The 12,594-nt window shown below is 35.9% G+C and overlaps 1 protein-coding gene across 2 annotated transcripts in view; it reads right to left on the bottom strand.

Moving 5' to 3' along the window:
• LOC100537840 (E3 ubiquitin-protein ligase rnf213-alpha-like) overlaps positions 1-4,229 on the bottom strand; it is a 107,233-nt gene extending 103,004 nt beyond the window's left edge. For both annotated transcript variants that reach the window (XM_073945083.1, XM_073945084.1), the window contains exon 1: positions 4,067-4,229. The gene's annotated coding sequence lies outside the window, so the exon portion shown is untranslated. The remainder of the gene's footprint in view (positions 1-4,066) is intronic.
• Between the last annotated feature and the right edge of the window lie 8,365 nt (positions 4,230-12,594).

Below are 12,594 nucleotides of genomic sequence, written 5' to 3'. Positions count from 1 at the left end.
AAAGCTGGTTATGTTTCACAGCTGTCTTTCTTTTTTTTCGCTCCACACTAGGAGCACTGCTCCGTTTAAGCCCTCCCAATATGTGTTTAGCCGGGAGAGCTCGCACTGAGAGGAGCTCTCAGCAAAGGACCGTCGGAAAAGTGCTTCTTTTTTTCGTTTTTCTGCTCCACTTTTCGCAAGCTCTCCCTGTTGCGAGGGCTTAAGTGTGTGTGTGTGTGTGTGTGTGTGTGTGTGTGTGTGTGTGTGTGTGTGTGTGTGTGTGTGTGTGTGTGTGTGTGTGTGTGTGTGTTTGTTTCTTTGGTGCTGTCTATGTTTGTGTTTGAATGAGAGACAGTGTGGTGCTGTGTCTCTGTGTGTTTATACAGACAGCTTGTTATAGCCTCTCCTCTAAAATATAACACTGTGTATGGAATGCATCGTCAATGCACCGTGATGCACCGAAATATCGAATTGAACCGAATCGAAGGCATGATAATCGTAACCGAACCGAACCGTGAGACCAGTTTAGGTTAACACCTCTAAATGCAGCCATGATAATATTTCATATACTAGATAGCTGTTCAAATCATAGCACAAGCATGTTACTTTACATAATTAGAAGTTTGCAGTTAACTAAACTTTAGACAGAAGAAGAAAAAAAATGACAATCAAAATTGAACTTTCATACCTCAAAATGTGAAATGATCCTGCTCTTTTTCACAGTAAGAGAAACAATCCTACTGCACATGTGCAGATTAGGTGTCAGCATTCTAGCTGGTTTTTGATTGGAGGAATTGATTTTTAAAATTGCTCCTGTTGATAATCAATGGTAAATAATCTCCCTAAGCTCTCTTAGGAAATACCACATAGTTTAGAAGAACCTGATGTTGAAACAGAAGTTAAGGTACTTTTCTAGTTTAGACATGGTTTCTACTTTGCACTTAAAAGAGTTAAAGGAATAAATTAAAAATCAGGATTTGCATTGTTAACACTAAATAAAAGTTAAAAGGTTTTTATTTTATATAATAAGTTCTTTAGTTACGATACTCCCAAAATCATTCTGCATACATCCACAGATTTTGTTAAAAAATTATCAACAGAAATAGCAAAAAATAACTCCAGATTCTGTCTAGCCCTAGCCATTGGTTACTGATGGATTTCATAATGTTTCAGTAAGCAACACTGGGTACATTATCTACATGTTAGAAACATTCAATCTGCAATCAACCAGCCATGCAGAAGCTCCAGGCAAGAAATAGCCTTGACCCTAAATTAACAGTGATGCTTAGAGGTGGAAGCATCAAGTTATGGAGCGGTTTTCATTCTTATTGAACCATTAGAATTGATAACATTGAAAAAAAAAAGATAAATGGAGCCAAATTTAGAATCTGTCAGAATGCTATCCACCAGGATAAAGAAAATGATATGCGCTTGGACATTCCAGTATGACATCATTCCAAAACATGAGGCAAAAGAGACTCTGAAATGTTTCCAGCAGGAGGAAGAAAATAAGCTTTGTTGGAATGACCCAGTCAATCAACCAAATCTTAAAACCAATACATCATTTATGAAAGGAACTGAAAATCAAGATTTACAAGAGGCCATCCTGCAACATTCAACACTCAAAGAACAGTAGGCCACAATCCTGCTTGAGTACTGTTAGCGATTAGCACAATACAGGAAGTGTCCTAAAGCTGTCATCGCAAACAAAGGCTTTTCCTCCATGAAACTGATACAAGTTCAGTTTGCCTATACAATAAATCTTTTCAGTCTCATTTCACTTCCTGTTATTGAGTAAATACTAAGGTCTTATTTCATTGAATAACAATGCAAAAAAATACACAGTTAATGTGCTGAAGACGCCTACTTATTTTCTCAACTATACTTTCAATTCAATTCAGCTTTATTTGTATAGCGCTTTTACAATGTAGATTGTGTCAAAGCAGCTTCACATAAAAGGTCATAGTAATAAAAACAGAGTAGCAGTTTAACTATACGTTGGCATCTGTAGAATCACACTGGGTACGGTTTAAATAACAACTATTTGTTTTGTTAAATGAATCAAAAATAAATATTAATCACAATTTCAGATAGGACTACTGCTAAAGTATTAAAACTGTTGATTTATTGTTATTTACCTCGAGTGAGAATTTTTTTTTTTTTATCTTTTTCTTGTGAAAGACACTCATATTGGCAAACATAGAACGACTGAAATGACTTACTACAAAATTGACTTTAAAACGCACAAAAATAAAACCGCTAAAGTATAAAAACTGTTGCTTTAATGCTATTTACTACCCTTGTGTCAGAATCAGAATCAGAAAGAGCTTTATTGCCAGGTATGTTCACACATACAAGGAATTTGTTTTGGTGACAGAGCTTCTACAGTGCAACAGAATTACAGACACTGGACAAAAAACAAATAATAATAAATATATTTTAAATATAAAAGTAGTGAATGCAAATATACAAATAGACAAGTGTATGATAGGTATATTACTATATACAACGTTATATGTGCAGCTGTTATGTGCAAATTGGCATGTAAAGTATGTTGTGTGATATCACAAGAAAATTAATTATCTTTTTTGTGAAAGATACTTAAATTGGCAAACACTGAATGACTGGAAATGACCTACTACAAAAGTCACTTTAAAAAGCACACATAAATAAAACCGGTGTTATAAAGTCAATTAGGATTACTGCTTAAAAAGAAAATCTCTAAATTATGAAATACTGCATGCTCTTGTAGAAAATGCATGGGATTATTAAACACAAAACAGTTGCAGTAGGCCGGAATTTCTGTAAATAAAGCCCCCAATATGACTTGCATCCAATATACCCCAATATAATTATTGTATATATTTTAAAACTTCCGAAACAAACCAAAAACAACCACAGAATATTAAAAAATATGATTTTAGTCAGTCAATGGCAAACATTCATTTTATTTAACACAACCCAGATCACATAACTGAGTTGCAGTAGACCTATCTAAATCTTTGTAAATAAACCCCCAATATTATATCCAACATACCCCAATAAAATTATCATATATATTTTAAAAAACTTCTTTAGCGAAAAAAATAACAAACATAGAATATTAAATAAATATGATATTAGTCAGTCAATGGCAAACACACATTTTACTTAACACAACCCAGATTATAGAACTGAGTTGCAGTAGGCCTAATCTAAGTTTCTGTAAATAAACCCCCAATATTACATCCAATATACCCTAATATAGTATTTTGAAACTTAAACAAACAAATAATAATAGAATTTAAAAAATATCATGAAATTAGTCAGTCAATGATAAGCATACATTTTATTTAATGCGTTTCATGCGTCCATCGTTATTTGCTATTAGATTATATTAATCAGACATAAATCCACGTAAATACATTAATATTAATAATAATAAAAGAATAATATATTTTACTTAATAATAATTGCTGCAACTTCCGGCTTCAGACGTAAAGGATATCTGCAGCAAAATACTCAACAGAGGCCGCTGTTGCCCAAATAATAAGCAAGAAACCACCAACCCCAAATGAAAACAAAATGAAAGTACAATAATAAGAATTGTTTAGTCATCAGCGAAAGTGGATATGTAGGTAAAAGTATATTACAGGCTCTACTTACTAAAAGACACCACTTTAAGATATTATCGTCCGGATATAGGTTGTATTAGCGAACCTATAGAGTATTTCACGACCAACTTTTCCCCCAATTCACACAGTAAATGACAGTTTTGACACTTCATCGACGTCTAAACTCCAATACCGCATGTTATGCTAACGTTAGTATTTTATCCCAGAAACTGCGCAAACAGCCGCAAACTCGATAACGCAACAGCTATTATGTTAATAAGGAAGCTAAACACCAGTTGTGCTCTGGAAAGTTGACGCACATAATAAACAGTCTGCTCGAGTGTTATTTTAGCTGTCGAAACGGTTTGTCTGATGTTAAAGTATGAGCTGTGTGATGTTAATCCAGACGAACTGCCAATCTAACCTCATGTGACATGCTAAAGCTAAACAGACACAAGACTACCAGCAAGCCGAGTGTCAGGGTTTTGTCTTACCTAAAGCAGGTGTGCGTTGTCACAGAGCATGCATGTCACCGGACCATCATCGTGTATTTGACACAGCTACTCTGAGCAGATCTGACCGCGTCTCTGCTTCTCATGCAAGAAAGCTAACCTTGCTGAAGAAGAGCCCGGGCACTTGCATCTCAGAACTTTCGATTCGTGAGAAATGGGCGTGATGGTTATAAAATGTACTTACATCCAAAACCAAAAGCAGACAACACATTGCAAGCTGGCAATAAAAAAAAAAAAAAAAAAAAAAAAAAAATATATATATATATATATATATATATATATATATATATATATATATATATATATATATATATATATATATATGCTATATAAATATGTGAAAATGTCCTTACTCTGTTAAACATCAATTGGAAAATATAAAAAAATAAAATAATAATAATAATTCAAAGGGTGGCTAATAATTCTGACTTCAACTATATATATATATATATATATATATATATATATATATATGAAAACAGAAGTTTACATACACTTTATAAAAAGGAACATTACCTTTTTTTTATGTCTGATGGTAAATCAAACTAAACGTTAGAATTAGGACGTTAGGATTACCTAAATGATTTACATTTGCTAAATGCCAGAATAATGAGATTTTTAAATTTCTAGACAGTCAAAAGTTTACATACATTTCCTTGGTGTATTTTTTTTAGCTTTGCTTTTAAACTGTATAATTTTGGTCAAATGTTTTGGGTCTCCGTCCACAAGCTTCTCACAATAATCTGTTGGAGTTTTGGCCCATTCCTCCTGACAGAATTGGTGTAACTGAGTCAGATTTGTTAGCTGTCTTGCTTGCACAAGCTTTTTCAACTCTGTCCACACATTTTCTATAGGATTGAGAGCAGGGCTTTGTGATGGCCACTCCAAAACATTCACTTTGTTTTCCTTAAAGCACATTATAACTAATTTGGCAGTATGCTTGGGGTCATAGTCTGTTTGGAAGACCCATTTGTGGCCAAGTTTTAATTTCCTGGCTGATGTCTTGAGATGTTGCTTCAGTGTTTCTACATAATGTTCTTTCTTCATGATGCCATCTATGCTGTGAAGTGGACCAGTCCCTCCTGCAGCAAAACAGCCACACAACATGATGCTGCCGCCCCCATACTTCACAGTTGGGATGGTGTTCCTAGGCTTGTAAGCTTTCCCCTTTGCCCTCCAAATGTAACACTGGTCATTATGGCTAAACAGTTCAATCTCAGTTCCATCAGACCACAGGACATGTCTCCAAAAATTATTCTTTTTCCCAGTGTAATTTAGCAAGTTGTTATCTGGCTTTTTTTTTGTTGTTGATTCTGGCTTGTTGATTTTCCTATGTTGTCACACAAGGAAGCAGTGTGTCTACAGTTGTGCCTCCAATTAACTCAAATGTTGTCAATTAGCCAATCAGAAACTTCCAAAACCTTGACACCATCATCTGAGCTTTTTCAGAGGCAGAATAATCTTAATGTATGTAAACTTGACTTTCAAGAAAAGTTATAACAATTTCTCAACAAATACCTCTCTCATTATTCTGCTATAAAGCAGAACAGAAACACATTTGATAACCCTAACTTACCTAAAAGAGAACAAGTTTAGTCACATTTTGGTTTCAACTGTAAATATATATATATATATATATATATATATATATATATATATATATATATATATATATATATTAGTTCATATAAACATTGTCATATTTTCTAATTTGTAAAATGTTACAAATCAACTAAATATGCTTATAACGATTATTTTAAACCGAAAATTATTGCAATTAAATATTAATATTTTCACACTTGATCTTGCCTTGAGCTTGTCTTGCTTATTACATTAATAAACTTTTGCAAGATCTACTCCCTCCTGATTGAGTGTTGCCACATACCCAGTTGTCCCTAGAGCTGGTTTCTTTGTGGTTTATGGTTTTATGGTTTCACGGTAAGTTTTACTTTTACTGAAGTCTAGTTTCATTTTTCATTTTATAAGTTCAAATAAAGCTCAAGAGAAGGGGGGAGGGGGACTATTCATTTGGAGTGACAGGCCCTAAACTTTAGTTTAGTATGCTTCTGTTAGAAAGGCCCTTTATAAACACTTTAAAAGTGTTTAATAATTGTTTTACACTTATACTTATAAGTGTATAAGTGCTCTCTTTAGCTCTCGGCGAAGGCGGTCACTCTTCCTCCTGCTCCGTCCCATATCTCTCCCTGCTAACACCGCTTGTCTCGTCTTATTCTATCTCTGAGGCTCTCAGTGTCCTGCTATCCAAACGAAAAGGAATTATGGATATGATCTACTGGTCTCTGAATGCAATTGACACTATCTTCTCAACGAGATCGCTGGGTTCCGGGGAACTTATGCGGGGCCCTGGGATATCGGAAACTGATAAAAGCGGTCAGCGCAGCTCAAAACCCCACCAGGCTGGCCGGCTTGATTGAATCACTGATGGGTAGGGTCGCGAATCAGACAAGGGTCCTTGACCGCAAATTGGAAACCATCGAGGTGAAATCAATGACTGTAAAAAATATGGACGACGCGACAGCCCCTTTTCCCATTGAACGCCTTGAGGGCAAAACGCCTGCTTGACGGGCACAAACTGTCGCAAAAGACTGCTGAAATTGGAGCCTTGACATGCGCAGAAGGATTGTCTGATGGAGCCAGAGGAGGAGCCGCGAAAATGAGTGGAGTCGAGCTTCCAACCAAACGCTTTATGTAAAATCAACCACGCCCCCCAAACTTCTCAGCATGCGTTTGCTGTCATATCAACACAAATGGATGTAATAACATTAACAAATATGAGGGTTTTATATATTCAATCGCGGCAGCTCCGGGCCGCAGCGCATAACATACTTGCGGCGTCGCAGGCTGATTCCGGCTCGCATGCGGCAGCGCCGGCTCGCTCTGCCACCGCATCTGGCTCGATTGACTCAGGCTGGAATCGGGCAGTGAGTCCAGGCATCCAGAGTAGGTCCAGCAGAGGTAGTCAGTCTGAGCTCTGAGGGGTAAGTCTCCGTCAGGCGAGAATCTAGCTGAAACTGGCTCGAGTGTATTTTGCTATCTGGGTGGCTAGGCGTACGTGTATCAGCAAACTAATAAAGCCCGAAAAAAGCCCTGACCTTAGCAAATAAACAGTTTCCACCAGGATCATGTATGTCAGAAACTGAAGTTTACTGCTGAACTCATTTTATCATGGTAAAATAACACGGAAATCGAATAATAACACTTTAGTCTCCTGCCGAAGCTCAGACGCGCTGCTTTGAGAAACTGTCAATCACAGCTGTCAATCACGATGACACGCCCAGCATTAAATTACTGCTAAAAACAAACTGTTTACAAAAATGAAGATCTGCACCTATTTCAGCACAATAACCAGTGCCTTAATCCACCAGAACCATCTTTCGGGACATTTTATTGCAAGTGTAATCATTTTTTTTATTTGGGCTCAAGTCTCCTTCATTAACACGGAGGAGGCGGGCTTTATGACTTGTACTGCAGCCAGCCCCCAGGGGGCGATCTAATGGCCGAGACCTTCACTTAAACGCAGGCTTGCGGCACACTTGGGTGAAATTAGCGGCTCTGCAACAAATTTTAGCCAGATCGGGAGACGAGTGATGGACATTAAATATCTGTGAAATTGGCAGGTATTGATCTAAAATTGAAATTTGTCGGCCTTGGCTGGAAGCAAACAAATCTGGTTCCCCGGGGCTGGGGGATAGCGAGATATGCTGAGGCTCTGAAATTCCTGAAACCCTCCCAAGGACACCTGCTGGACTCTGCGGGCTCACACACACATAGACAAACATATCTACAGATAAACACTCACCACCGATCCCCATCCAAACGCCTTCGTGTGCTTTCACCCAAGAGGGGCGTGGGCGGGGCTGTGACTTGCGCCATTTATGGCTGCTGGACCAGCTGGATACCCACACTCGTCAGATTGTTCTTCCATTGTTCTTCCCCCATGTCAATGTTGTGTCCTGCTGATGTGCTCATGCTAAGATAGGGCTGTTTTTCTCCATTTCTCCCTTTGTCCTAATCAAGGGCAAGCTGAGGGTTTTTTTTTTTTTTTTTTGTGCCTAACTGTCCAGATGTATCTTACTTTGTTTCTGAATGCTACCTCCTGTGACCTGTCTCCCCCAAAATTGTGATGTTTGTGTGTGGTCGGGGAGGTTCCATTTCACTATACGAAAGTGTATGTGACAAATAAAGGCCTGATTTGATTTTGATTTGATTGATTTGATTTATAATGTGACATTTAACATTATTTCATCTGTTTTTTCAGCTCATTTTATTTTACTCACTACTTTTATTCCATTATATTATATTTCATAATGTTTTATTATTATTGTTTTCTTTTTATTGAACTCTTGCCTGTACTTTTCCTAAAAAGTGCTTTAATAATAAACTTAGCCTTATAGTCACCTAAATTAGTATGAATCAAATCAAATAGCTTTATATTTTGTGCTATTCCCGGCTTAAGGTCTTTCGCAAAACCTTCCCCAATCGCTTTGCTCCCCATGCTTTCCTGTCTGTAATCTCCACTCGGTAACACTTTACAATAAGTTCATTTATTAATGCATTTACTAACATGAACTAATCATGAACAACCCTTGTACAGCATTTATTATTCATAACTGAACATTTACTAATGCATTATTAACATTCAAGTCCATGCTTGTTAACATTAGTCAATGCACCGTGAGTTAACGAGCTAACAATGAACTACTGTATTTTCATTAACTAACACTTACTAACATGAATAAATACTGTAGTAAATGTATTGTTCATTGCTTGTTCATGTTAGTAAATGCATTAATTAGTATTAACTAATAAACCTTATTGTAAAGTGTGACCCTCTACTCTTTTATATCCAAATAAAATGTGAAAATACACCCCCAACCCAATTTAAAAGATTAAATAAATCAATACAATTCTCAATCTTATTATTTAGTACTTCTGTTATTATATTTCTTACCTTTCCCATGTTCCCGCTTTTTAATACCACCACATTCATTCATTTTAATGTGCTCAATGTATTTGTTTTGTTGTATTTTTTCATAATAAAAAATATTAGAATATACTGTATATTATGATATATATTTATATATAATAATTTATACATGATGTTTATATACTATATAAACATCATGTGTTCATCAGTTTCATTTGTTTTTGTGTTTGTTTAAAGCCCCTGACACTATGCTGTCTGTGTCATCTGTTACAGAGCTCATGGTGAGCTGAAAGACATCTTGTATGCTTGAGGGGTCTGTGGCATTGGTAAAGTGAGGGTATACCATAAATGTTAAAGTTATATATATATATATATATATATATATATATATATATATATATATATATATATATCAGGGCTCAACAATAAGGACTGCCCGGTGGCCCAGGGCCAGCGTGAGAGACGCTTGGGACAGTAGACAGGATAATTACTGGCCCGATTGGGACAGTGCTGCCACTGCAACATTTAATTGGTCTGCGACTATTTGTCAATTGCGTGCATTTTAAGTTTAGTCTTCAAATACTGCCTTCTCTGTGATGTCGTTAACATCATATTGCTTTTTGGTTCCTCTTGTCTGATTTGATGTTTTGAGCATGCAATTTTTTTCCGTAACCTGGTAAAAGCCAGTACAGCGAAGAAACAGCAACATGGCAGCAACATCAAATTATAAGGCTAAAACAAAATGTCTGTTTCTAACGTCTTGGAAGCAGACATTTACGTGTGAACAATGCGACACACAAATAAATAAAAAAAATACTGATAAAAAAAATGAAAAAAAGTGATGTTTTGCACGGTTTGCCATCAGTTTGACAAGTCAGCCACCTTTTGTTAAATAATTTCGAACCACAATAAAATACCTCCACATTTTACCCTGCCCTTTTGTTTGGAAAACACTTTTATTAACATGTTTTTAAGTATTGAAATTCTAGATTATTTAAAATATGTGGCAAAAAATAGCTATTAACTTCCCTTTTTTTTTTTTGGTGGGGCCAGTAAAAATTTGGTAGGACAAGTAAAAATCTGAACCACTGGCCCGATCGGACCAGTATAAAAAATCCTTAGCGTTGAACCCTGTATATATATATATATATATGTATATTTATTTATTTATTTATTAAAAAACACTTTCGTCTTTGCCTATGAGCTCCAACTTTTTCAGGTTGGAGGTTCTTTGCCATTTGCCGTCATCTGATCTTTAGCTCCCTCCACGGATTCTCATTTAAATTTAAGTCAGGACTTATTCTTGGATGTGGTGTGGAGGTGCAATCAAGGTGAATGATCTAAATTGGCTGAACATTATTAAAAGTGCTGAGTCGGATTGGTTTCAGGCTGGTTCATGTGGAGGAGATCATTAGAGAAAAAAACTCATGTGGAGATCAGGACAATTATGAATAACGTCTTGCACACTTTGTACTTTGGATAATCTTTAGAGGTACAGTTGGTTTTATATTCGCACATTCTGTCATTTAGCTGTCTCTATTTTGTTTACCATGTTACTTTGAATATTCGATTGGAATTAGCATGCAAGTAGACTTCTAAACAACATTAACACTCTACACCAGGGGCGGACTGGCCATCTGGCAATTCTGGCAAATGCCAGAAGGGCCGGACCATTTTTTAAATGTGGGCCGGTCAGCTATTTATTTATTTATTTATTTATTTATTTATTTAATTTTTTCATATATATTGTTTTTTAAATGTAGGCAGCTTTTATCTTGTGCGAGATGTGAATATTATGATGATGATGTTGATAATAGTAAGAATAATAGTAAATGTTAAGCATTGGCCCAATCAGCAACAACCGTCTGGTTTCGAGATGGGCCGTCCAATCTGAGGTTTGACATAATCAAAATTTGGCAAGAATGTCAAACAAACAGTAAGTGCAACACAAGCTAATTATCAGAGATGGACCATAAAAAGGGAAAGGCAGTCAAGTCAGACATTGCCAATTACATAAAATTAACTGAACTAGTCTCGAAAGGGGGCAGTGCAGTGGCGCAGTAGGTAGTGCTGTCGCCTCACAGCAAGAAAGTTGCTGGTTTGAGCCTCCTCTGGGACAGTTGGTGTTTCTGTGTGGAGTTTGAATGTTCGTGTGGGTTTCCTTCTGGTTTCCTTCACAAGTCCAAACACATGCTATAGGTGAATTGGGTAGGCCAATTGGGAATTGGGTAAGCCAGGGGCGCAACTACACATTTACTGAGGGGTATGCGGGTTCAAATTTTGTGTGATCCCTCTTATTTTGGCAAACTAATAATTAAATTAATTAATTAATAATAAATGAAGGAAAATTTTCAGATTATGCTTATAACTTTTGACATTATGTATGATTTGACAGTTTATTTTGATAAAAATAAAAACAAATCTAAACAGTTACATCTACATGAACACTTTAGGCTGTGTGACTGCATGTTATTGTGTTAAATGATTTTGAATTAAACAATAACAATGTTATATTTGTATAAAATGCAAAATAATGTTTTTTAACAAAACATATTTATTTATTTTTATTATTTAAAACTTTTAATAAGGATATTTTTAAAAATAGTTTTGGCACAATGGCGCCCCCCCATGTGTGGCGCCCTATGCGCCGCATATACTGCATACCCCCTTACTGGGGTAAGCCAGTAATGGGTTGCAGCTTTGAGGGCATCCACTGTATAAAACATATGCAGGATAAGTTGGCGAGTCCCAGATTAATAAAGTGACTAAGCCGAAAAGAAAATGAATGACATGATTGCATATATAAATGGGTTGTTTTTGTTTCAGTCACATACATTAAATGTTTAAATATCTCTTAAATATGGTACTGCTTATATAATTTTACCATCTGTACACACATTTAAGTAGTGAATATGCGTGTCCTTGGGTGGGGCTGTGTCAGTGTGGTAATGTGGGCTGCTGTGGCTACAATGCCAGCGCTGATTTTTAGTCCCAGTCCGCCCCTGCTCTACACTTATCTAATTTACTGTGAACAGTGTTGTACTTTGATAGTTATTGGCTGCTAATATGATTTCCCTATTTGGAATTTGCAAAGAATACTTTTCTGAACTTATATTATTAAGGAGAATGTCTGAGTTTCCTAATATAAAACCAACTTCACCTGTATGGATAATCTGAGGAGCAATCATAGCAATATATTGCAGCAGCCGAGATGTTTACACAACACGCTTGTTATGATTTCTTCCATAAGACTATATAACACACATACTGTAGCTTCCTTTTTTTATTATTTTTTTTATTTTATTTTTTTGTTTATTTTATGATATTAAAGAAAACTACAGGAAAATACATAATTATATTTTGTATTTTTAAATATCTTATTCAGTATTGCAGGTATTTTTCTTTGTGGGGACAAAAAAAATCTACAAATTACTGGTATTAAGGCTAAATAATAATTATTTTAAATAAAAAATAATAAGAACATTTGGTGTCCTGTTAAAGCCATGATATTGGTTAACCTTCTGATGATGGTTTCCATGGTATAAACCATGGAAACAGTGCA

This window comes from Danio rerio, chromosome 3 (genome assembly GCF_049306965.1).
Source record: "Danio rerio strain Tuebingen ecotype United States chromosome 3, GRCz12tu, whole genome shotgun sequence".
In the NCBI taxonomy this organism is placed as follows: Eukaryota; Metazoa; Chordata; class Actinopteri; order Cypriniformes; family Danionidae; genus Danio; species Danio rerio.
This window is presented reverse-complemented; position numbering and strand designations above follow the sequence as displayed.